This window comes from Homarus americanus, unplaced genomic scaffold, assembly GCF_018991925.1.
Source record: "Homarus americanus isolate GMGI-L3 unplaced genomic scaffold, GMGI_Hamer_2.0 scaffold24922, whole genome shotgun sequence".
Classification (NCBI taxonomy): Eukaryota; Metazoa; Arthropoda; class Malacostraca; order Decapoda; family Nephropidae; genus Homarus; species Homarus americanus.
Genome location: NW_024722610.1, coordinates 892,881 through 919,015, shown reverse-complemented (window position 1 = coordinate 919,015; position 26,135 = coordinate 892,881). Strand labels below are relative to the sequence as shown.

General features: G+C 40.6%; 1 protein-coding gene across 1 annotated transcript in view; it reads left to right on the top strand.

The window, feature by feature from the left end:
• LOC121862952 (GAS2-like protein pickled eggs) overlaps positions 1-26,135 on the top strand; it is a 63,665-nt gene that overhangs the window by 1,548 nt on the left and 35,982 nt on the right. The window lies entirely within an intron of this gene.

The window sequence follows — 26,135 nt, the reverse complement described above, 5'->3', positions numbered from 1 at the left end:
GATAATATGAACCAAAGGTAAAATAACCCTAGAAAACGTATACTTTGAGGGATTGGGGACTGAATGGGGGAAACATGTTTAATTATCACGCAAATGTTGAATACTAATGAAGAAGGTTTTTTTCACCCCCCTGGCAGGTGATTGTCTGCATCACGCTTGCACACTCCAGGTAGATAATTGAATAGAACGAGCACTCAATAATTATATAAAAAGAATGAGGCCAATTATTGTGATCTTCTGTGTCACTTGTGTATGAAGGATGTTACAATAGAAGTTATAACGTCATTATCTTTCCACCACTGCCTGCACGTTAGTGGACGGCAAAATTAATTGAAAATAAATCAGAACGGTTACTATTCGTTTTATGACCGCCCACGATTTAATACTTGGAATATTTTTTTTCGTATATTAAATAAAAAGACACATCAATATCACGCTATGCTGTGCTTTGGGCAAATGTTTCTCAGGTCACTTAACAGATCAAACTGAAACATACTGTGGCTGGATGACTTCTTACTTGTGTTGTAGCCCCAGTGGCCTCCTAGAGCTTGATAATCGAATATCTCTTAGCCGAATGATGTACTGTAGGTATCCAATTATACTTAGGTTGTTGACTTGTATCGAACATAAAGGAATTTAATCATCAGTAACACTTAAAGATTATTTTCTGAAGCATAAGTCACAGGCTTCATTAATGTCCAAATATGAAGGGCTTAACCTTATTGTTATAACGTAAAATGATTGTATAACCTGTAACTTCATTACAGAAAATTCTTGTGTTACAGCGTAGTTGTCGAGGAATATTTTCGTGTGTAGTGTGTTTACAAATATGGGAGTCCCTCAGGGTATAGCAGCATGAGAGAAATAAATGTCGTTTGCAGCGGTGAAGGTTGGTTGGGAGGGCTGGAGCGGCTGGACTCTGGCTTACCAATAAAAAGTGGATTTATTAGATTCTGGGTGTTTATGAATCTTCTCCTGCATATCACAGAGTCAGATCGTTATATTTAATGTTGTTTTCGTTTGTTAAATTGGTGCTGATATTTGTTTTTATCTTACAAACTTGATTTTACAACATCTAATGATAAAATGATACGATGAAGCTTCGAAAGAAAAAATGGTTACGTTTTATTTGTAATTTTGACGAACCTCAACTGTATTTGGTTTCTTCACTATTTACACAACCCTCCCAAGTTGATGAGCCTAACTTGGGCGTAACCCGTAATTTTAAGAGAGTTAGGGCATCCTCGAACCGTTTATAACATGTACAAAACCTTCCTTGAAGCTAGGCCTAACGCTTCCAATACTATTTTCATACCTTAATTTCCTTTATCACTGATATTTGTCTATCGATGTAAAGTTAATTGCAAGCATCGGGTTAAAACTTTTATTTGCATTCTTGAATCTACTGAATAAGAATTTTGTTGTGCAAAAAACTCGAAGGTTGCAAAGATGTGTTCCTATAGAAAACTGACTAGGTTTGTCACCGAACCTTTGAAAAATCGTAAGACAAAATACAGACACGATGACCTTGGTTGAGTTTGTCTTGTAAATACCAAAATGTCAACTCTGATCTGTCAATGAGTTTTATCAGAATGTTTGTTTGCTTGTTTTTCTGCTCAAGAGTAAGGGCGGGAGGAGGTGTAGGATGGATGTGTAGTCGCTTTAGAAGGTGGTAGTGGTTGAGAGTGAGGTGGTGTGGTGGTAGTGGTTGAGAGTGAGGTGGTGTGGTGGTAGTGGTTGAGAGTGAGGTGGTGTGGTGGTAGTGGTTGACAGTAAGGGGGTTTGGTTTACTCTCAGCCTAAGATATCAGGTAGCGGTGATAATGATTGAGAGCGAAAAAAAAGAGAATATATGTTGAAAATTAGTGAAGCCCCAAACAGATACAGTATAGGTTATTCCTTAGCGTATAGGAACAAGAATGTAAACATGTACTGATAACGCTACGACGCATATTAAATTAAAAACGCATTGATAATACCCTCCACGCATACATTACAGAATAATTAAACCACGGCGGTGAATGATGGAGTGGTATGTAAACCGTGAAAGGTTATTAACACGAATAATTACAGAGCCTGGGATCCTCTCTTCCTACGGTAGCTTCTGGTGAACCGCCATGACACTTCACCTCACCTCGAACCGGAATTAAAGGACATGTGAATTAACAGTTGTGGTGAGACCGCTATTTATTTGTACCTTTTTTTATAATTAAATGCTTATCCCATTTTTTATTTCTGTATTTTTCTATAATTTTCCATCTTTATTTTATTAGTGTAAGTTTTTATTCACTATTTTTTTACGTTCTTTGTCTTGGGTTTTTTTTTTTTCATGCTGATAAAATCGAGAAATGAAAGTGAGCATGAAGTTTCCAAAATACCTGTGTGTGTGTGTGTGTGTGTGTGTGTGTGTGTGTGTGTGTGTGTGTGTGTGTGTGTGTGTGTGTGTGTGTGTGTGTGTGTGTGAGAGATAGGAGGGGTGGTGACAGGAGGGAGGGGAGGTGTGAGGAGGGAGGGTGTGTGATAGGAGGGAGGGTGGTGTAACAGGAGGGGAGGGTGGTGTGATATGAGGGAGGGTGGTGTAACAGGAGGGAGGGTGGTGTAACAGGAGGGCGGCTCATGTGACGTGAAGGCCCCACGCCCATAATCGCTCCTCGGGATAATGGATCCGGGCTCAGATTCTCAAAAGCTTCGTATGTTAGAATTTCCTCGAACTGACTCACTGAAGCTACGACGCAAATATGAATTCCCAATGGTTCCTTTGTTAAAAATTTCTTCTCACTGTATATTATATGAGAATGTATTGGACTCGACTCACTTTAGCTGCGACACAAAGATGGATTTTCAAAAGCTTTGTATATATAAATTTCCCTGACTGGAGATATAAGAAAGTGTATAACTGCCCGACTGGCGTTGCTACACAAGGATACATTCTCAAAGGTGCCAGATATTAAGGTTTCGTTGCCATGATAAGATTATAGAGTGGACAGAAACTTAAGTATTGCCATGATAGATCCGATTTGTATTCTGGAGAAATGCTTGTATCGAATTCGGCGAAAAACCTTCAAGAGATTGGACAGAAACTCGAGTTGCTATTTGTCACAGTGTCCCCTCTAAATTATCTGGAGAAATCATTTTATATAAACTTCGCTCTGAAATAGACAAAGGAATTTTTATTATTTTTTCGGAAACTTGATTTTTTTTTCTTCTGTTGACAGGATGAGAAATATGTCCTCACACTTCTCACGTCTTTCCTGCTCCCTCTTAATTAAACCTTCAGCTGTTCTTATAGTCATTACCGTAGCGTTGTCACCACCTAACCTAACCAAACCTAACCTAACCCAACCAAACCTCTATCAACTCTTCACACTTCCAGTCAGTTCTTTCACCCTCATCAGTTATATATTGAGTAACCCATCAACCACTACACCTTCCGTCCTTTCAACCCCTAATTACCCTATCATTTCCCATCCATCCTACCCAATTAACCCCCACTCCACCCCATCAACTCACTCCATCCCCACTCCATCAACTCTCATTCCACCCCACCCCACCCCACCACCATCACCCCACCACCCACCCACCACACCATCACCCACCACACCACACCACACCATCACCCCCACCACCATCACCCCACCACAACCATCACCACCACCATCACCCACCACCATCACCCACCACCATCCACACCACCATCACCCACCACCACCACACCACCATCCACACCACCATCATTATCCCCACACCACCACCACCCACACCACCACCCACACCATCACCCACACCACCATCCACACCACCATCATTATCCCCACCACACCACCCACACCACCACCCACACCATCACCCACACCACCATCCACACCACCATCATTATCCCCCCCACCACCATTACCTCCCACATAGTCAATATCAAGTCCACCCCATAAATATACTACGCAATAACCAACTGATCCGCCTACATAAGTGTAAAGCCATCCAGGTTAGCAAGTTGACCTGAACGCTTACTCCTGTGAATATTCTCATTTGACTAACACCTTTTCATATGAGCCTCCGCCACACCCTTCTCAGGTAGGTCACGAGTTGGGGTTCTCTAAGACCAGTACGGTAATGTTTCTCCTAACTCGGAATCCTCGTAACTCGGGATCCTCGTAACTCGGGATCTCCGTAACTCGGGATCCTTGTAACTCGGGATCTCCGTAACTCGGGATCCTCGTAACTCGGGATCCTCGTAACTCGGGATCTTCATAACTCGGGATCTTTGTAGAACACATTTACAGTAGTCTCGGCGGTTATTTCGATTTAGTTTTAATCGTGTTTTTGGTGTAGCTTAAGCGAGTCACTTGGATTCGTTCCCTCATCTCCAGTTTAACTTAGGAGGACTCGGAAGTATATACGTCTCGGGTTCTCAAAGATTCGTATGGTAGAATACTCTCTCTTAACCGGCATTACGTATGAGAATAATAATGATGCTAGTCATTATGGAGACTATACTGCAACTAGATCAGCTCTCATTCTTAATACTTAGAAATATTTAGAGAATCAGGAGTAAGAACTAAGACTAAAATCCAGAGGTCACTGATTCACCGTAAAAATTGCCAGGATTTGAAATTTCTCGCCTTCGTGTCGTGTAGGAATGCAACCTTTTCCTGAGATTGTTGCTTTCAAAAACATGTCACCAGTCTAGTATATGGAGTTAAGACTTGATCCGAGTTTATCGATAGTATCAGGTCAGCTTTAACATTGTATACCTATAGGTCAAAGAGTATCGAATACTTAACAAGAGTTTTGTTTTTCTACTCCTTGAACTTACGAAAAACACGTTAAAATTTTTGTTTCTCGTGCAACAACGAATACTGTACCTGAGTTAAATGCACTTAATCACTGGGTAATTTTCGACGAGTTTTCATAATTATGTTGTATTAGCGGTCTTGTGGTATTGTGTGGAATGGACGATTTTTTTTATTTATTTTTATTATTTTTTTAAGGAATGTAAGTTGTCACCACATTACTGCGAGACGAGGCGCCTCGTAATGGTGAGCAGTGGGACCTGATCATTTGTTATTGTTTTACAAGACGTTTATTTCTCAGGCATTGGTATTTAATTTTCGCCGACCACATGTTTAATTTAGATTTGTCGAGAGTTTAGAATTCTCTGAAGGTGTTTGATTTTCATGCCCAACTTGTTTGGTTTGAATTGGCAGAGGAAATATTGCTTTGTATAGGATGGGACCAGAGGCAGTTGACTAACGCTTCGAGTACCATCAGTTGTTAATTCAGGGTTGTGCAAGAGGGCTAATGTAAAAGTTATTTAACCCTGATGAAAGAATACATTATGTAAAATGAACTTATTGTTGTACAAAGACGATATACAAGTAGAATTTATTCTCGATGAAATATCATAGACATTGTTTTAAGACGAACTTTATCTAATTAACAATAACTCGTTAATGATGTAAGCCAAGGTTGGGTGGCACTGTATTGTGTATTGGTCAAACAGGCACAAGTTTTTGTACCAGCTGAGGTTGTTAATAGCTCGGGAACATAATTGGAATATTTAATGACGTGGAAAGAACTTCACATCCTTCCACACCTTTGGCTTCGTGGTTACCTGGATATATATATATAGGGTTTCCTAGATAAAAGGAAGTTGTTTTCCCTTTCCCATAAAACAGAAGCCAATCACGAGGCCAGGTTGACTGTTGTGTGATACAGGAATAAAACAGATTGTAGCCTAGCCAATAGGACTGCGAAATCACACTGAAGCTCTGCTGTAACGAGATGAATTCTTTCATCCAGTTGTGGAAAAAAAATGTATTGTATAAAACCTTTGTGAAACGGAGCCCTGGACGTTCATGTCTTACGAGAGCGCGGGAAACCCCCCCAGGGAGTTTTAGCTTAGTATAAGTACTTGACACTTACAAAAACGATAATTACAGAAATAACTTATTTCCTCGACAGTGTTACCCAGCGTGAGGCTACAGCTGCTGGTTCCCTCCGTGATTGGATGTAAAAATATATGACCGTTTTTCGCCACACTGACCTGTATTTGAGGTTTGAAGGGGACGGTGTGAGGGGAGGTGGGGTGGGGGGGCGACGCGGATTGTGTCCACTATTGTTGTTTTCCTCCACTATTCAAAAGCCACTTTTTTCATTTTCTATTCATGTTTATATTTTTTCCATTGTATATTACTCTCAATGACATGAAAGTACTGGAATTTCTGTTATGGTGAAATTTCTGCATTTTGTCAGGGTGCTGGTGTACTAGGCTTTCATAACGTGACGTATTAAGCTGTTTACTGTGCTTTTAACAATTAAGGTCTTTAAGCGCGTGGTTATCTCAAGTGATCAGCATGTATTAGAAAGCTCAGCCTAAACAGGATTATTATTATTATTATTATTATTATTATTATTATTATTATTATTATTATTATTATACTTTCTTCCTGTACTTTAAACCAATACCTATGATATTACAACGTGCTACTTTGACTAAAATAACGCCTTGTCAGTTATTATACTAAATACCCATGACTACAGAATAATTATATGTGTAAGTATATCTTATAAAACTTGGCATACACAGACTACAAGCTCAAAGAGTGTTTAATCGACCGTGGATACCTTTACATAGTGATATTTTAATGGGTTTTTTTATTAATTACGGATTCCGGAAGAACATTTTAAGAGGATGTGAAGTCGACTGATGGCATACTTTTGGCAGGCTTTCAGTTTATCAGTATAGCTTAGTGGTGTGTGTGTGTGTGTGTGTGTGTGTGTGTGTGTGTGTGTGTGTGTGTGTGTGTGTGTAAAAGATTACCAGAACTACGTAAATTTAAAAGGTAAGGTAAACTCCAATTCAACTCCGGGTCAACGCGTAGTACAGTAAATGCGGGAATAAACAGATCCTTTTCATTTAAAGTCCAGCTAAACTTTGGCTAAACACATAAACACAAGCTAAACACATAAGCTAAACAAACGAACTAAAACTGAGCTCAAAGTTAACTCTTGAGTAAAGCCAGTCGGTCTCTCCAGCGGGTAGATCGTGGGCCCCAGGAGGCAAGGTAATGGCCTCTTGTGTAGTAGTGGTGTGCAATTATATGAGGGAGATGCTGTTTGTTTCACCCAGCTGGTTCACCGTGAGAGAAAGTTATAAGGTGGGAGAGAGGGTGTGGGCTGGTGTATTGTGTGGGTGGGAGTCGTGAGCGGGTAGGTGGGAGTGTTCTGTGGTGGATGTATGTATAAGTTCTGTGTATGTTTTTATAATTTTAGATTTTTCTTTCTCATTTCTCGATTTTTTTCTCCTTATTCGATCTTTCGCTATTTTAAACCACGCACACACACACACACACACACACACACACACACACACACACACACACACACACACACACACACACACACACACACACACACACACACTGTATTCACATAATGATTGGTATATAATCACTTAAAATCATATTGCCGGGTACTTTTTCTGTTAGTTATCATTTTCATTTAAATGTTCCTTGAGGCAATATTTACACCTCGCAAGAACATTGAAATGTGAAAGTGGTCGGGCGAGCAATTTTTCCCTTTCGAACTCCACCATGAAAAATAAATAGGCTTTGTGAAGGCAAGTGGGTGAATCACGTCTGTGTGAGAATGAATGACATCCCCACGAGAAGTGGTTTGCTGCCCAGACAACCCCCGTGTGTGTGTGTGTGTGTGTGTGTGTGTGTGTGTGTGTGTACGGTTAATCTCCGTTGGTGTGGTAGTGAAGCACACGTTATCATGCCCACATTGTACCCATCACTGTGTGTGTGTGTGTGTGTGTATTGGTGGTACACATGATGTCAGGTCCAAACCCTCCCCACCCCTTCCCTCCACGCCCTTGCCGAGGTGTTGGCCAGGTCAAGCACCCGTCTCAGACGCTTGATGCCCGGACACTCTCAAGGAGTTCAGGGAGGCAACCAGGGTAGGTGGGGTCAGTGGTGCAGGCGGAGATGAAAAAAAAAAACCATTTGAACTTTACATTGAACGTTTATATAGCCAGAATTTACTGATCAAATGTAAACAGCTGTAACGACAATATTGACGTGGATGAGCCTTTTTAGGGCTACACCAAATAATAAAAGTTCAGTTGTGTTGGTAATGACATAATTAAACATTGAGGAAAAGTGGAATAAACCGGATGAACTGGTAAAAGAGGAACAAAGATAATATGAATGAAAGAAATAGCTACGGAGGCGTTGTGGTAGTGAGAAATGGCAAGAGAAGGAGGCGGTGGCAGTGGACGAGTTGTGCTGTACGGTAGGGCAAGAGGAGGGGATGGGAGGGGTAGGGGGTGTAAGTGGGCGAGAAATTGATATGGGTGTGAGGGATGATGGGGCAGCGTATCGGAGTGGTGCCGTGGTTGACCAGGCTCGTGTGGGTCATAACGTTTAGTTCTGGTGTTGCCGTTTTATCATGCCGAGCAGCGAAAGGCTAAAGTGTGTATTGATCGTGTTGAATGTGCCGTCACGGGATTACTCACTAGCTTCTGATACCACTGCAGGGGGCGGGAATTTTTGACGCCTCGAGAAGAAATTACGGGGATTATTTTATTTATTTATTTTTCTTGAACAGAAGAGTTTGCATGTTTGTCAAGGTGATTTTTAAGACTGCTGTCATTGTTCTGATATCCTCACACTCTCCTTACCACGACCCTTAATTAGTAATCATATGTTGGGTGGTAAAGCTACTCAGAGGCTGATTATGGCAGACTTCTGAAGATCTTGACCATAAACTCCCGTAGGTATGTGTTAATGCTGTGTCTGTGTGTTAGTTGTGGATGATCACCGAACTCGATAATTATTGTGAACGACGGGTGTTTAGGGTAAGTCTGGAGTATACTGTTCCCCTGTACTCTTTTTTTTTCGTTCCTCTGTTGCTTTTTTTTTATCTCGTCGCCGATGAAGCGTAGAGGTGTTCCAGAGGGCTTTGTCCTTTCCTCCCTCATATTTCTGTATTTGTTGTTTATCCTGTACCTCTGCTACTTTGGGTCAGGATTTAACTAGATTTCCTACAGATAAATAAACCCTCAAGTCTCGATAAGTTTATTTAAGCGATTTCAGTAAGATATCATGTATATATATATATATGATTATTTTTAACTCTTGTATCTGTATAGTTATAGATTGATCTTCTGTATAGAATGACCATACAATATTATCCTCGATCTTAACTTTGATATATTAGTGTCCGGTCGTGAAGCTTCTCCTACATATGATTTAACGAGTAATACAGCTTCATATTAAAAGGTGTTTGTATATAAAAAAGGTGCATATTATTTTATTCTCTTTACTTATGGTTCCCCATTTATGGCCAATCCTCTCCGGCGTATAAATTGACAATATTCAGGGAAGTATTTGGGGCTCCCCTGTACCTAACCAACTTACACGAGGGAACAAAATAATAAATATAAATGATGTATATGAAAATGTTAAGTAAAATAGTAATAATTTATCATACTTAGGTGAGTGAGCAAGTTTGGGTGTTCGTGCCGTGAGGCGAGAAGTTAACATTAGCCAGCAGAACGCGGCCGTGGTAACACATCACCCATGCTCCCGCCCCTACGTTACCGGCCACCCTATAATTTTCTTTTTATTTCATATTTTTAAGCTCGTTTAGAAACAACCGTATAACATTCTGTTTGTATGCCCCCCCCCCCTCTCTCTCTCTCCACAAGGACACAATACATAAATTTCTTTTGACATTAATTGATAAATTATACTCTAACTTTCGGTCAAGTTACACTACCCTTTAAACGAGTAAATATATTCTTTAATTATAGATATACCGGTATACCCTTAGAGGATTACTATATCGACTGAGGTAGTATATACAGTATAGCTTGTATACTGAATCTTAAGAGTAATTATATCACCCTGATGGAAATCTGGTTTATATGTCTTTAATGAAGAAGCAAAAGGTTAATCAACAAGTTGAATGGGAGGCAATTATGTCCCCGAAACCCGAAGCCATGAGCTGGGTGGCGCAGGAAACCTTCAATTAGGAGACTTGTGAAGCCTGAAGCCAAGTTGTCAAAAGCTTCGTATGTTCAATTATTTTGCCGACTTTGAGATACTGGAGAGCATTATAAGTGGTTCATTATTAAGGCTTGACGCTGTGGTGGTGTCCCAAATGGCGTTGACTTTGCACTGTGACTAGGAGTTAAAACGTTCCCTGATCCCCGCTTAAGAGAAGAAAAAGAAAAGTCACTGAGCGAATCTTTTGAGACTGAGCCAGCGTCGGGTTACACTCATGGCCATGGCTGTGATCCTGTGTGTGTGTGTGTGTGTGTGTGTGTGTGTGTGTGTGTGTGTGTCCGTCCGTCCGTCCGTGCATATGTGCGTGTCCGTGCATATGTGTGTGTGTTAAGGGTGGCAGGTTAAGTGTGCCACAGTCCCAACCTAACGTAACCATTAGGATGATTGGAACCCATTAAAATTTAGGCCACCCAGTAGGCTTGGGACCCATTACGATTGAGAGCCATTTCGACAAGGTTCCAATAATGGTTAGGTTGGGGCCCACCTGATCAGCCCAAAGATGTGAGGAGGTTGTATGAGTCTCCAGGGAGGAGTAAGTTCCTTGTTTATCAGAGACGATGTTGATTATACAGCTGATTGTTTTATTATTATAGATTACAAAGCGCATTTAGGGAATGAAAGTCAGGTACCATATTTGTTTTGTCTTACTGGTACTTCTTATTATTATTATTATTATTATTATTATTATTATTATTATTATTATTATTATTATTATTATTATTAGTTATTAGTGTTATTATTATTATTTTTATTATTATCATTATTATTATTATTATTATTATTATTATTAGTTATTATTATTATTATTATTAGTTATTAGTGTTATTATTATTATTATTATTATTATTATTATTATTAGTTATTATTATTATTATTATTCGTTATTATTATTATTATTATATTATTATTATTATTATTATTGGATTTTTCATTTTTTTTATTACTGTTGCAGAATTTTTTTGTGGTTGCTTACATGGGATTCGTTGCCTCTTTATTTTTCTCATTTTGTCACTTTTCTTTCTTCATTATATACACCAAGAGCAGTCACTATCTAGGTATTTGTTTGATGTCTTCGCTATTAGGTAAAATTGCATCTGCCAACACGAGCATAGTTTGATATCGGATCTTTGCTCGACTAGCTGTGCTTAGTGGTGAAAAGTTGATCATTGGTAAACAGTTTCACATTTGCTATTAATATTTACTTTACTGGATTCCCGAGAAAAAAAAATTGGTTTGTATTTTAATCTTTCAATCCACACCTTATTTACCTTATTGACGGATAATAAGATGTTAAATAATGCAAGAATATTGAGGCTCACGGGCCGGGGGTTGTTTTCAAATGTACGGTCTCGGAATATCGAAAACCAAACGAAAGGTATAAACATTTTCCCTCTCAAACACTCATGAAATTCAGGATATTTTTTTTCTTATTTTCACATTTGTTTACACCCTGGGGAGATAACAATGTGATAACAGTCGAGAAGAAAGAAAACTCATGAGCAGGTTTTCAAAATATTGCGTCTCGTGATGCTGAAATTCAAGTCAGACGAAATAAGTTCTTGGAATTCTTGTTACAGTATAGTTTGCTTTTCCCGCCCAGTGTGTCGGTCACGTTCTCACCTGGGTGGCTGCGGGGCGTGACTGTCAGCTCTTTGAAGCGTTGTAAAGTTTGCGTTTTAATCCATTACCCGAAGATGAGTTTGCTTACGTTTTTCCTGTCACGGGAGTTAACTGAAGCGTTCTAACATTATCGGTTTTTTGTGACCTTGACTTCAACTAGGTTTATTTGGGCTCCTTTCAAGCTCTCTTATTGAAAGTTTGGGTAGAGGAGGAAGCATGGAGCAGTGACGATAGCCTTTCGTCTGTCAGTCCATGCCATATTTAGCCTTAACTGGAATTATTGGTCGTAAAGTTAGCCCAGGTTCGTGATATGAGTATTTAGTGCGGTTGGTGAATGTTATGGGGATTTTAAGTGCATTTTGCCTCCTTGTAATAAAGTATAAGTGACCAATATATCACAACATATTCTTCAGGGAAAACATCACCATACGAAAAAAATTATCTTAATTTTGTGTATGGGGAAACTAGTCGACTTGGAGCCTGCTTATACACACGGTCTCTCTCTCTCTCTCTCTCTCTCTCTCTCTCTCTCATGACTAGTCGTAAGGTAACCTGATTTCCTGAGTCTGAGGTGTCACCGAGATAAGATACCAATACCGTCTATCGCAATCTGGCTGTGATTGATATATTATATGAGAACCTCTGGGGAGAACTGATATATTCGACCACCAGGTTTTATGTTGTAGCTTATGGTCGCGAAAAGGCTTGAAAAAAGGGGGGGGGGGGCTTCTCATGATGATAAACAAGGATGGATGCAGACTGTCACTGGCAGATCTTGACAGTTTCCGTTTTACAACAATATCATGACACTAATCTTTTGACGATAGACAATATATATAGGCTACGATATTTTTGATAATTAGGCGACGAAAAAAAATTGCAAAACAAATTATAAACGAATTTTACTGTATAATCACAAAAACACTTGACAGCTACTAAAAAAAATACTGTATCGGTTGCACAGTCTTTGAACTACAACAGTACGTAATAAATATATCGTGTAATGACCTCCACAATTACAATCTGACAACTACAACAACTCCATTCCCTGACCTTGCGTGGTAAAGGCCAACAGGTCAACTCCGGCTGATTCAAGTGGGCAGTTAAACTAGTCTTGAGTTTGAGAGGGCAATTAAAGGTGGTAATGGGTAGTACTCGAGGTGACGACGGTGGTAAAAGGGGATATTAAGTGAGGATTGGTCATAAGGTAATGGCGTCAGGGAGTTCATTTGGTCAAAGCGTCGCAGCGTCGTGAGGATGGTTAGGGTATACAAGGAAGACGAGCGAGTTATGTGGTGTCCTTGAGCAGACGACTGTGTGGAATAATAATTGTGTTTAATGTATTACTTTATCTCCAGCATGTGATATTATATTAATCATGGTGTGGGGATTATGTGTTATCTTAGGAGTCATGATAACAAAAACAAGTTAGCAGCGTATTTAGCCGAGACAGAATGCATCGAATAAAACAAATTGAGTTGATGTAATTTATTTTTCGCTAGTTGAGTTATGATCAAGGAAGAAACAGCTTTGGTAGAAATTAGGCTTCGTGCTTTTCGATGTTTAATATGTACTGTGTATATACAACCTGTACTGTAGGCTGTGTTGACTTGGTCGTGTTCGTAATGTCAATAGATTAATTAGTTATGCGGTAGATAGGTTAGTGGTAGACGATTACTGTTCCATTGTTCATACCAACCTCCCCCTTTGGTATTTTTTGCTGCCTGCCATTAACGTGTGCTAATGTACCCTTTGTTTATCTTTAATTATATGGAGTCTTTCAGTGGTTTTCCCTCTTCTGATTTATGGTTATTTGTGGGAAAGTAAAGAGGTTTCCCTCGGGTGGTACAGTAGTCGGTACCAGCTACCAGAGACCTATGGCTGTCTTTGTTGACCCAGCCACGTCAGGTTTCTCAGGCCTTAACGACTTGTTATTCTTTGTAACTTCTCCAAACTTTTAACCTTCCCAATTTGACTTGTTTTTTTTTCTTCTCTTCTTAAAACAAGGAAGTACCTCAGTCGTCTTCCTGATGTTGGTATACTAAAACACGTGTTATTACTGTACAGTTGTCTGTTTGTGTCACGTTTCTTAACCTGTGTGTACGTCTTCTTTTCATTATTTAAAGTTTGCACATTTCGGACTTCAGTGTATAGGAACTAAGCAAACTTGTTATATTTTCACATTTAAAAATAGTCTCATCATTAGGTAAATGTTTGTAGTGAAAACGATCTTCGCTAGTCTTGAAATATACCCCTGTGGATACGCTACTATAATAACCAACAAAAAGATGAGCAAAGCTTTGCGCAGAAGATTTTTCTTTCCTCACCAACTTTTATGGAGGACTTGGAGCTCGTGTAACTGGTTCCCTTGTGTTGATGCACCGAGGACAAGGTGGTGTGTTTACTTTACTCTGAGCTGGATGTTGTGCGGTGCCTAGTGTAGTGGTGTGATGATATTGGACCCAGACACCTACCTACCTACCTGCTCGGGTTATATTTCGTGTGGGGAGCGTTTGTTGGGTGATGCGGTGCTGGAGTGGCCGGGGAGGAGCAAGAGGAAGGTGTGGGTAATTTACCAGAGAAATTGAGAGAGGAAGGAGAACAGGAGAGAGGAAGAGGAGAAGCAAAGCATAACTGGCCAAAGCACCTGGTCACTTTTGTTTAAATTTTAGATACCTAACTTAAACAGTGACTTCGATATCTCCCGGATAATCATGTAAACAAAACAAAAAACAGAGCTCCCTCTTTCTGGAATTCTTATCTTCGGAGCTCGCTTCTCGCAACAACGGAAGACGGGACGAAGGAGGGAGGTGGTGTACAGTAAGAGTGCAGAGAATAGTGCTGGTCAAGAGGGAGAGTGGGAAAAACGTATACAAATAAAACAAGTTTAGATAGTGTTGATAACGAAAGTGGGAGGAGTGCGGGATGTCACAATTGACTCTAGATAAGAAATGAGTCATAGATGGCGATAAAAAAAAGCCGACGAAAGCTCGTGACGTCACGCATTGTGTGTAAAATACCCTTGCAGATTCATAAAACACATCAAACACGTTGTGTGATACACAAAATGGGACGGTGGATACCGAACTCATACAATTTTCCTCTCCTTGTCGCTATTCCATTCTTTCCTGCAACACTAGTTTATCAGTGAGGTAACGTAGAAGATGTAACGAAGTTATTATAAAAGGAATTTTCGCCCATCAGCTCCTGGTAGATATCCGAATGTTCAGTGGGTTAGAAGTCATTAAAACTAATCGAGCGGATCAAACTAACGCGCGCCATTGTGGAAAACAAAGAGTGGGACTGATGGAAGCTTCAGGCAGTTATCGTCATGACTTAGTGGCAGTTATCAGAGAGTGTAAGTGAAGGCTCCCTTCAAGGCGGAGCAACTCCAACTGGAATAAATGTGTTGGCAACTCTTAACGAGGCTTCTCGTTTGTCTCTCAGCTTTATTTGCCTTCGTGGCGTGTTTGTTTAAAGCTTAAACTAGAATTGTAAAGATAAATTTAGGTAAAAAAAGGACCGTGAAAGAACTACACAAGTTGTTTATCTACCAAAGCCATATTGCAGTGTATTTATGCACAAGACAACGGGATGTCCAGCTATAACAGTAATTTTAAAGGTTCAGATGACAGTCCAGTAACCTACAAAGACTGTGTTTAGGACTTTGTGTGCCCTGTACAGTACAGTATATCAGAACTTATGGCATATTGACTCGGGAGTGGTTAAAACCGACTTTTTCACAATTCTTCCCCAAATTTACTCTTTACGGGTTTTCTTCATACATACGGAGTGTTAACTGGGAATTCCCGCAACAGAGAATCTCGGAGGCATGGTGTGAAAAGGGGCGTGATGGCAGGGCATCAACCCGTGTAGGAGGTGGTGTGAGATGGTGAGGTACTGGTACGAGAAGGCGCCTTTGTGTGATTTTATACCGAATCATCAAGGCGTGAGTTAGGAAGCTGTGTGATGGATTAAGTCGTTAAGGAAAGCGAAAGTACACGAGATTGTGGGATTATCTTACGGCTGTTGGTGAAAGCTGACTTTTTAATAAGTATTTCACCACTTATGACAGACGAGAATGAAGAGTGAATGCGCGTGCGTGTGTGTGATCTTAACAACCCTTGCGTGCGCTCACCACATACAACACCCAGAAAAAAAAAGGAAGGAAGGCTACAAGGCTCATGGGTGGTTAATTATGAGGGAGACATACATGGTAAATGAGAGGCAAGATTACTCTCCCTGCTCTCAGCCAACCTGATACTGGTATGACTCACGTTTCCAAATACGGTCAGACATTCACACGACCCGGTCACAACTGTACACACCGTCGCCCAGCTCTTAGGCCTTTCTGTTTAAACAAAATCATTACTTTCTAAATAGCTCTTAAAGTTAAAATATTGATATGACTTACGAAATTGATATTCGATCATAATGATACACATAATGCAAAAATATGAGTCGATTTAAATATTTCCCATGTGTTTGTTGCTTGAGTTTGGAAAGGGAGTTAGGTCGTAAGCCGCGATGTGGGGTATAGGATACATTATATTTGGTCGGCCAACTGAGAGAATCGTGGCAGGTCTTTTTACCCTTTGTCACCACTCCCTTCCCCTCTGTTTGTGTTTATATCCTCTTTGAATTATTGTTTTTATAATCAAATTAATCCTTATTATTATCAGCAGCAAGCGTAAATATTCTTGCCTTGTTCTCGTTCTCGTTACAAGTAGTGCAACACGGCATATTGTTTGTGTTCCCACTGTGTACGTAGGAGGCAGACCGGTTACTGACTTCCCTCCGCCCGCCAGATTGTTCTTTCCACTCGAATGTTTTCACAGGATCACGGTAAAAGCATATAGCATATAAGCAGTATTTTTTTTAGGCTTCCTCTAAGCGTCTTTAGATAACCTGATAAAGTTTTTCAAGCTGTTTGGTTTCTTTCCTTTTTTTTTTGCACATATTATATAATTTGACTTGTTTTCGGACTTAAATGCTTAGAGCTACTGAAGGTATATAATGTTTTATGCTCTACAGACATTATTCACCCCGTGTAGCAGGTTACGTAGAGGATACATAATAACAGTCTTCTTTCTCTTGCTATTAACCCCGGCTGTAGCTATAGAGTAACCAAGGATTTTCATATATTTAGATTTTTTTCAATATTTTTTGTAGATTATTTAACAAGTTGTCGCTGTTATGGTCACACGTACGTTAGTGGCTGTTTCATTTGCGAGGTTATATGTCAGTGGTCGTCTGTATGTGGAAGGAATTATCTACCCTGTAAATGGATGAATCACACAGGAAGCTCTTGAATAAGTGTACCCTATATCTTCTGCTTCGTGTTCGGTGCTACATTCCTCACTAAATATCTCTATATCTACCTATACTTCATTTTTTTTTATAATTATTCTTAGTCAGATCACCCATTAGATAATTTAACAAAGCCAAAACCTGCCGTAAATAACCGCTATCTGATGTTCGGGGATTATGGTGGTGGTTCCTCTGTCAGTGTGTTTATATGGCACCAAAATATATCGATAGTATCAGCCCACAGGGGGAAGTCTTGTGTCTTAACAATAGTGCTTGTTATTCAGGACATCGATGCTCACCTTATATAGTGTGATTTACGACGGCCAAGAATCCGCAGGGTGTCTAGCTATAAGAGGTTGACGGGGAGTATAAGCCTTCTCCTGTGACGTGTCGAGTCATTGTTGTCTCTCTCGTTCGTCTGGTTAGAAAGAAACTCTCTAAAAATTCAATTACCGAAGTAGACAATGGGTTATGGCTGGTTATGGGCATTCAGATTCAATAACAGAACGTTTATGAGCCGAGTCGTAATCCCAGACCGAGCAGCAGCTGTGTTATGGTGATGTAATAACACCCTCGGTAATGGTTGTCGGGGTGACAGGAAAGTTACCAACACACCAGTAAGATTGTGCGTCTTATACTTCCTGTCCTCACCAACATCACCAGTAAAGGCCCAGGTGAGGAAGTCTTACACCAAGAAGTTCGCTAAAACTTAGGTATAACTTGGTCTCGTGGGTGTAACATTAATATTCCTGGTTGCCACAGCTCTCGCCAGGTAGGAGGGGGACGCTCTGGTATTCACACCAAGTTGGCAATCTGGTTTTGTGGGAAGGGTAAACGGTGGAAGGCTGTAGACTAGAGAAAATAATATATATACATATATATATATAACTCAGTTTTTATATTACGGTATATACTAAAAGAATTTGTAAAGCTATGGGATTTTAGATAGATCAAAGGACTGGTGCTCAGTCGAATGGAAAAATATATATATCTGTAAAATTCTACGTGTTTTCTTTTGCTAACTTTAAATAGAATGTTTTTCGGTGTAGGTTTCATCGTATACCACTTTTTGTAGACCATATTTTTATTCAAACTTTTATTTATTTTTTCAACAGCAGTAAAAATATGTATAAATTCATTGGATATTTTAAAATCACCAGATCTGCAGATGGGTGTTCAGTTACAGTCAAACGAACGTTCCTTTAGAAGTTTTGCTCTGGTGACCAACACGCTTTTAAGAATTACTTTTCTTAGGAAGGTAGAAAGTTAGGGTAGAGAAAGGATGAAGGGGGAATAAAGAAGAGAAGTAAAAGAGAGGAGATTAAAAGTTAGTGGGGGAGTGAAAATTGATTGAAACTTTTAATTGAAGGATTCCTTTTTTATAGTTATTAAAAGTTTTCACGGAAGAATCAGTTTCTTACAATTATTCAAAGATTTATACATAAATTGATTCCTTTTAAATATGTTTCTGATTTTCAATATTGATGTTCATTGTGTTGTTTAACCTTACAAATATTATACACACTAAACATTGAGGTCAGCTGAGGGTGCCTTTGATCTCGTGGAAACAGGAGGACATTACTCTGTTGTGTTGTCCAAGTGGAAGACCTACCCGATCATACTGCATTGTTATACTTTACAACTCTTGATTATAACATTACGGTCATTAATTGGTGATGTTATTTCATATGAAGGTACTTTATTATATTTGTTATATATTTCTGTATAGTGACGTATTCAGAGTTATATTATAATGATAGAGGGAAACTTCAGGCAACAAATGACGTTAAGTATAGGCTTTATTATATGTTATACTCCAGCTTAATATATCGTGTAGTATAAGTGACCCATGGTTATATAATTATACAGAGACTTTACGTAATATATAACGATATAAGAAATAGGTGTACTTGTGTAGTTGACTTCTTTCACAGGGAGTTGCATCACACCTAGTTACATCCACAACCTCTAGTACTATATGGAATAATTATATATCATCTTTTGCTCTACTGTACTAAGTAGTCGTGACTCGTGACCTGTAAGAAGTAGTGTGGTTAAGTTAGTTTCTTAGCTTGGCGGGTCACACCTACGCTGCCCCACTTACCATACAAATGCACCTAATACAATTGTTTCCTCATCTTGGTGTTTTTTTGTGTTGCTTACCTGGCCGTCATGAGCGTTGGGGGGTCGTCTTTTGTATGTAATTGGGTTCGAGAGGGGTCGTCCTGTGGGGTTATGTAGGGTTGGTGTAAGTTGAGGGTCGTGTGGGGTGGTAGTGAAGGGGTTAACTAGGATTGCTCTTGCATTATCTTAAGCATCTAGATTTCGCCCGACTATTGAGCTGTCCTTGAGTTACCTGTGTTGTACTTTTCCTTCATGTGTTAAACCAGACTAAAGTTGTCCTTACACAGTTCTTCAGTTATTTCCATTTTTCTCCAATTGTCTTTTTCATGAAGTATTTATCCCAGGGTGTATTTTGTTCTTACTGATAAACGTTTTCCTCTATTATCCCTGGGGTGGATTTTCCTCACGGCCCTGGCTGGTCTTCCTCTCGGGCGACGACGGAAAGTCGAGGAGAAGCCTTGGGCTCTAAGGCTTCGGGGAAGCCTCGTCAGCTGATGTAATTCTGGTGGAATTTCTTACCTTCCATATTACCTCAATTTATTTTCTCATTCGACCAGCTTCCGGATTTGTGTCCTGGTTGGCCGTCTCTACCTTCCTCTTCAGGTTCAGGATATGTCGACGTGGAGTGGTTGTGTCGCCTGAAAAATCTTTTTCCGTTAAACTCTGCGAAGAAAAATAGTGACTTGTCGATAGGACACCGCGTCTCACTTAGCCTACAACCAATGAGCGTCTACGAATTATAAAAGGTTCCTATGGAAACCAGAAGTAGGCGGAGCTTAGAGTCTATCCGTCAGATACCACCGTGTCCAAGACATAAATGACGGCAATAGGAGACTGATATTAGTCTTATGTTAGATTTATATTGCCCTAGAGTTGCTAAATGTCTTCTGGCGTTATCGTAAGATAGAATTATTGTAGTGTGTTAAAGACTTAACTTCGTTTTAACGTACCGTAGTGTTATTGTGACTTAACGTACTTTGAAAGTGGGTCTCGTAGGGGCAGTTCGGATACAGTACACTGATGACAGCCTTTAGGCTATACACAAGAAGGCAGTGTTTAAGGCACTGCATTCTACCACCTTCACCTCCCCAACTTTAAAGTTAGACACTCATTCACAGCTATTGTAGGTGGACTAAGGATGCCGCAGGTGCTAACCAACGACCCTGAGTAGTGGTATTAAAGTGACGTGGTAAGTTAGTCACGCACAATAAACATAACGTAGTGGTTAATGAGGTCATGCAGAGTGAGACAAGTCGACAAGGTAACCGTCAGGGTGAGGGAGGCGGGGAAGCCCTGCTGTGTGTGAACTTGCGTTTGGTATATTTATATGGTTTTTGTTTACATTTGGTGTGCTTAAATGATCAGGAAACAGTGTATGACGTGCATGGCTGTGGTGGAGGAGTGAGGGCGAGCAGGAGAAGAAAAAGGAGAGAGAGGGTGAGGAGATAAGGAAATTGAGAGTGAGGTAAAGGAAGAAGAGGGATGAAGAGAAGGAATAATAATAATAATAATAATAAGATTGTCTATGGGGGAGAATGACGATAACGTTAGGTAAGAAGATGCTAGATTAGTTTCAGGTTTAGTTCCGGGTCCAGGTATTAGTTAGTCCTCTGTGGAACTTGAAGAACGCCGCCTCCTCCCCCCACACACACTCTAGTCGTATATCGATCAACCTCTGAAGATCATTTGCATAATTCTTATCTCTCTGGGATACGTCTGGGTGTAGGTACTGATACTCCCTTTGCTCTTGTGAATTATTAGCCACCTACCTCCCCCCTTTACCCCTGATGTCCTTGTGGGTGGGTGGGTGGCGCCAGACTCGCCACCCACCCACCCACAAGGTCATTGCGTACCATCTTAGAGTTGTGGATACGGATATCTAGTTATTATTATCTATCACTCATCACCCTCTGTGTTTGTGGATATCTTGAAGGGGACACGGGATGATGTGGGATAACATTGTCTACTCTCCTGGCATACCCCCCCCCCCTCCACCCATGGCGCCCGTCACGTCATACAGCTTACACAATGGTCAGGAGGGTGATGCCCGAGGAACACACTGGGCGTTGATCTGTAGTCTGGATACAAAGGGGACCTACATGACAGGTTCTTCTGCTGTACTGTAGTGGGAAGGGTGATGGTGATAGTACCTGAAGTTGGTGTCTTTTGTTTCCTGGGTGAATTTTATTGTTTTTATTTTGATTTCTGTTATTGTTTATTCTTATTATTATTGTTTTTGTTTTTTTCGTGATTGATATTTAATCTAACTTTCCCCTCAACTGACGTAATATAACTCGGTCTATCACATTTTAAGGTAACGTAACCAAACACTAACCTTAATTCTAACTTAAACTAACATTAACCTTACTAAATTCAGGTCTGCTTCTGGTCTTTGGTCTGGGGATTAGTTTGGTCTCTTTTATGGTCTCGCGGTGTATCAGTAAACTTTCGTCGACCGAGGATCCTCAAGAGATTTGGGTTTAGTTAGCGGTTGTAGTGGTTTAAGGAACGTTCGCCACTCTCCTCAATTGGCGAATGACCACCCCACTTACCCACGAGTTTAGGCGATCGAAGTGTGGTGCTGTGTGAGTCGCCATTGAATTGAATCCCCCTTAAGGCAGAATAATACGTTACATTTTTGTTTTTTTATTTGTGTTTCTTATTTTATTTAGTAGTTTTACCCAATTGAAAGACATTATTAGTAAAACCATGTGATTTTTTTCTTGTCCCGGAGATGTGACTAATAGTTTTATAATGCCTGACTGAGGTAGCTTGGTGTTGTGGGAAGTTAAGGAGTAATTTACTTCATGGCTAGACACAGCTTTACAGTATGTAGTGTTGGATCATGTTGCATAAGACTCGTAAGATGATGATATAGGTTTTTATACTACTTTTCGTCTCAACTTCATCAACATGCAACAGAAAATGGATCCAAGATGAGGTTACGTGATTTTTTGCCTATGTCTTCCATTTGATTTATTGTTATGTAATGTTGAGTGAGAATGTATATTGTTAGATGCGTTTGCTTAGTGTAATAATGTCTGTCTTTCCTGATCTGACGGGTAATGTTTTTCGCTGATGTCCTTACTTCGGTCACCCTTATTTACGTTAGCAGTTGTCAATTCACATGTACTGGGAGACCGTAAACATCGATAACATCACCATGGCAACGAGTGAAGCTTCCTCAGCCTCCAGGTGTTTCATATGTGGTGTATGTGACTCTTTGTTTACCCCTCGTGTCTGAGTACGTGTGCCAGCTGGTTCATTCATTATGCGGCGCAGCTGATTAATGAATGAGTGGATCTCGTAGTACTACTTGATGCTTTGTTGATCGGTCCCCCGTGGAGGCTGTTGCTGCATTGAGTGACGGCAGATGTTCATAATCCTGGTAGTGGCGGTGGGTGGGTGGGCGTGGGGGTGGGTGGGTATTGGGCGTCCTGGCTGCCAAAGGGGAACATGTTACGGGTAATTTATATGGAAATGAGGTGGTGTGGAGGTTTGTCTTTTTAATATCAAGGTGTAATTTATATATACCAGTATGTGAAAATGTGTGGTAGTTAGGGGTATGTTGACGCCTTTTGTGTGTATGGGTGAGAGTGATTTATTATTATTATTATTATTATTATTATTATCGGAAGCTGAGTGTTATTGTGTTTTAAGTAGTTGAGGTGTATTAAGTTTTATGATATGGTTTATTTAGGCAAGATTTGTATATTAATTAGGGGAAGTATTTGCTAAGGCATTTCACTGTGGTTTAACTCCATCTGCCTGCTATCCTCCCTGTCTGCCCTTCTCCCTATCTCCCTGTTTGTCCTCTTTACTTCCTCGTCCCCCTTCCTCCCTACCTCCTTCCTTCTTGTGATATATGAAGGCAATTTAAAATCTTAATAAACTTCTTCCATCTTCTTCCCTCCCTCCTTCTTCCCCTCTCCGTTCCCCCTCCACCTCATTTTCCTCTTCCCCTCTTCCACTTCCTCCCTTCCCACCTCCTCTCCTCCCTTTCCCTCTCCCTCTTTCCTTCCTTCCTCCACTATCCTCTCGCCTTTTCCCTCCCCCTCCCCCTCCCTCTTCCTCTCACCCTCGCCCTTCCTCTTCCTCTCTCCTTCCTCGCCCTTCCTCTTCCCCTCCCCCAAGTTTTAAGAGGTAGAAGGAAGGGGAAGTCCCGGGGTCAAGGCCATACGAGCACACACCGACAGGTCATGACAGGTCACGCACACTGCTCCGTCATGCACTGTCCACCACCCTACTCACTGGCCGGACAGGGTACACCTCTAACCTGACAGAGAGACAGCTAAAATGTGGGTTGGAGAGAGAGAGAGAGAGAGAGAGAGAGAGAGAGAGAGCAAATAAATAAGAAACAAAGAGAGGACAAATGAAAGTGAATAGTAAAGAAAATAGGAGAAAAGAGAGAGGTGGTGGTGGTGGTGGTGGTGGTGGTGGTGGTGGTGGTGGTGGTGGTGGTGAGGCAGTTCCCCTGTGGGACAACACTGCCTGCTGTCCTGGTCAATTGTACACACACACACTGACGCCTGCCTCTGTTTGCTCTTCTCTCTATTAAAAGATGTTCCCCTCCCACTAATACCTCTCCCTCCTCCCTCCTCCAATACCTCTCCTCCTCTCTCTCCCTCAATACCTCTCTCCCTCCCCTCATTTGGTCTCTTAGCCTCACATCTGTCATCATCCCTCCTCCTCCCTCCCTCCTCTCCCTCCCTCCCTCCCTCCCTCCTCCCTCCCTCCCTCCTCCCCCACCCTCCATCATGCCTGGCAGCTCGCGTGCACCTAAAGGCTGATAATCGTCTTGCAATAATTACTAATTATCTTATATCTCCTGCACGTCTCAAAACAGGTGAAGATAAACTGAAAACTATTGTCATGTTTTTCTTTAATCCACCGACGTGTGTGTGTGTGGGGGGGTGTAAAGTCAACTCGTTCAACAGGTACATACAGTATAACTTTCAACAACTAAGGTTCCCAAAAATTTACGTTTAAGTTAAATCACACACAATACAGTTCCACACAATACACTTACACACACACACACACACACACACACACACACACACACACACACACACACACACACACACGGTTATGGTTGATGGGTTATGCCGTGTTTGGATGACTCTCAATTTTATCCAATTTACGATTGAACGATTGAGCAAATTTATGATATTTGTTCTTAGTTTACGCAAATAACCTTACGGAATGTTCTTGAAATCTTTATATAAATGAACAAAAGAACGATATTTTATTAGACCAACACTAAGAACAATATGTGATGATTTATAAGATTGGAACGACGCGATTTAAACAATATATGGTTCATGGGTTGGAAAGACGTACAGACATTAACGTGAGACAAATATATCCAGTTAAACATTGTCAGGTTAATTGTTATACCTTTAAATAACCACATAATTACCACTCACAACAGATGAGAAGTAGAGAGAATATAACGGAGTGGTAGTGAGAGCCACGCACTTAACTCCAAGTATGTTAACCGGATTTCCGCTCAGAGAGTTTGAGCATCTCTTTTTAACTAATATAAGGCCCTGCTGTTGCTGTTGTACTGTCTCCTGCTGTTATTTCTTATGTGTTTCTTACTCTATTCATGATTTGTCACGGTGGGTAACTCCAGGTAGCGTGAATGTTGTTGCTGGGAGGTCATTGAGCGCTGGTGTAGTGTAGACGTCATTGGTTTGTGCCCGCGCGTCTATTTTTTTTTTATTCCAGGAGAAACAACGAGTGAGATTTAATTGTTATAAATTCAACCCATAACGATTAATTTATCAAAAAAATGAATCGAATATAACTGAAAAAAGGTATATTATTGATGAGTTTACTTAGTTATGAAACATATGGCGTAGCTTATCAGTTCCTGTTCAAATTGACTCATTCAGGACAAAATTGTTCCTCCTGGGATAAAAATCATCACCAAAAGAAGTGTCTTGTTGGCCCATTGATGCTTTTTTGTTTATCTGGGCGTTGATTCGAGATTAAACAGGAGTTTATAACCTGATCAATGCCACTAATGTTTCCCCTTCATTTATCTTCGCCTCATTTGGCATTTGATGTTCGTTGAAGCGATTATTTTGATCAATTTTATGACCTTGATATGATAACTCAAACAGGTTATATCGTTTATACTGGCTTGTTGATTAGTATTATTTTTTATCGGGATGGAATGCATAAACAGAGGCGGTGTGTTGGTTTTTAAGGGATCCGATACGCTATGTTGAGTTTATATCCTTGTCAAGAAAGTGTTTACAGAGAGGTTAAGTGGACGTAAAGTGGTTTTGGTGGTTGTTGTACAGGTGACGACGACGCTCTAATTAGTTCATATGTTTTATAGGTGTTCTACTGTACCTGTAACGTGTTATTGTCCTCGCTGTATTATTGTTGTGTTTTGTAGCTGTCATGACACACACACACACACACACACACACATACATACATACATACATACATACATACACATAATTAAGGTACCTGAAATGTTTGCATATTGTTTACAAGTTTGCCCGTGCAATCCTTTAATCTTTTTTCCTCTCCTATTTTACACTTTCCTCTCATTCGTTATCTCTGCCTCTTGTTCTTCCTTTCTCTCGCTTCGTGTCTTCCCTCTCCCTGTCCTTCCCTCCCCCTCCTCCCCTCCCCTCCTCCCTTCCCCCCTCCTTCCCTCCCCCTCCTTCCTCCTCCTCCTTCCTCCCCCTCCTCCTTCCTCCCTCCCTTCCCTCCTCCCTCCCTCCTCCTTCCCTCTCCTTCCCTCCCCACCTCCCTCCCCCCTCCTTCCTTCCCCTCCTCTCCTCTGCCCTTCCCACTGTGTCAGTACCTCCCCAGGTTACAGAGTCCATCTGTATATAAGTAACCATTCACCCCCTAGAGTGTGAAAATTCTCTCTCTCTCTCTCTCTCTCTCTCTCTCTCTCTCTCTCTCTCTCTCTCTCTCTCTCTCTCTCTCTCTCTGCACCATTAACAAGTGTTACCATTGCGCTAGTTACTCCAATTAG